The sequence below is a fragment of the Gavialis gangeticus genome, unplaced genomic scaffold (genome assembly GCF_001723915.1).
Source record: "Gavialis gangeticus isolate Ggan-Ray unplaced genomic scaffold, GavGan_comp1, whole genome shotgun sequence".
NCBI classification, from domain to species: Eukaryota; Metazoa; Chordata; order Crocodylia; family Gavialidae; genus Gavialis; species Gavialis gangeticus.
Window position 1 is genome coordinate 42,248,378 of NW_017729000.1, and position 1,597 is coordinate 42,249,974.

General features: G+C 42.5%; 1 protein-coding gene across 1 annotated transcript in view; it reads right to left on the reverse strand.

Moving 5' to 3' along the window:
* Positions 1 to 1,597, reverse strand: part of FBXW11 (F-box and WD repeat domain containing 11) — a 161,582-nt gene that overhangs the window by 158,988 nt on the left and 997 nt on the right. The window lies entirely within an intron of this gene.

Genomic DNA, 1,597 nt, shown 5'->3' on the forward strand with positions numbered 1-1,597 from the left:
TATATATATATATATATATATATATACACACACTCACACACACACACACACACACTAGCTGAAGTAACTGTACTTTTTTGTATTCCAGTTGTGCAACACAAAGCAGCTTTGATGCTCATTCCTATAAAAAAATCTTCTAGAGTATTTTTCTAAAAGTCCCATTAAACTTGTTTATCCATTCCATTTTTCAGGATTTAGGGAGTATAACAATTGTGTCATTTAAAATGTATTCTTTGCTTTTGTTAGTTAGCAGTGTAGTAAAGAAACAGATAAGCTATTAATAAAACTAAAGAACAGACTGTCAAAGGAACAACCTAGATACGCAAAACAACTCTACCTAGAACCTTAAATTCCATTTAGGCACCACTACCATCATATGTAATCATCCATTATGCAAAGCAAAGTAGCCAGCAAAATTATGCTTACACACTTCAGATTTGTAATGCTGTTTTGGTTTTATACCTACAAAAACAACTCACTCCTTAACTAGATGGCCCTTCTAACAGATTCCTTCATGGATATCACTGACTCTTGTTACAATCCATTAGCATGAGTGATTCTGATGTCACCAACATTAAAATGTGGGCTCATTGGATCAACAGTGATCAAGGAATCATTAAGATCAGCTGTATTCAGAAACCTTAGTGATCAGTATCCAAGGGTTAAAGAAATGCAGAAAGAGCACACGATAATAAAATGACAGAGAGGTATTCTTGAATGTTCACTTCTTAGTAGAAGAACAAGGTGGTATAACACTCAACCATGACAGAATTTTTAAAGAAAATTCACAAGTTCCCCAAACCAGTCTGCTCACACTACACAGTTACCAGCATGCAGAGCTGCTTAAAAAATTCAGATGTGTTTTATCTTATGCCTATACAGTACCCAGCACTTTCAGTGTTCACTAGAAGTGTGCACTGTCATCTCCCTTTCTAACTGTGCCATCACATGTCATTCTTTTTAAAAGAAAATATTAACACAAAGCAGTACATAGAAAATGTATGTCTAGAACACTCTTGTTATTCTTCCCCTGTTATTAGCTTTGAATACTCAATGGAGCCTTTAAATTAGCTTGTTCTACACTGAACACGGCACCAGAGATGTTAATCTCTTCCCTTCTCCTACTTCCCCGCAGCATCCCTGCAGACCTCATTTTCAAAGCATAAATATTTAACCTCACGCTACAACTACAGCATGGAGTTTGGCTGAATTGCAGGGAACAGACACTTGCTGCCCTGAACCAGCTCCTTGGTGCTGCTGCAAAAACACAAGTTCACTTAGCTGCCACTGGACATTCCCCATGTGGATGACAGAACAAGGGAGCAGCAGGGAAAGGGGCTTGTGGAACAAATAGGGGACAAGTTTCAGGCCTGAAGATTAAGGACGGTTCCCAGCCCCTAACGAAGGCAGCGTTACCATGACCAAGCTGCGGGGGGAGGCCCCCATCCGCCTCCTCCTCGCTCTGCGCCCAAGAAGTGGCGTCCCCCGGCCTGCTACACAGCCGGCTTGTGCCCCCGGGGCGGGGCGGACGGGACCGACGAGAGGCCGCACCTGGGCACAGCCCGCCGACAAGCCCGAGCCGCCACTCGGCGCCACC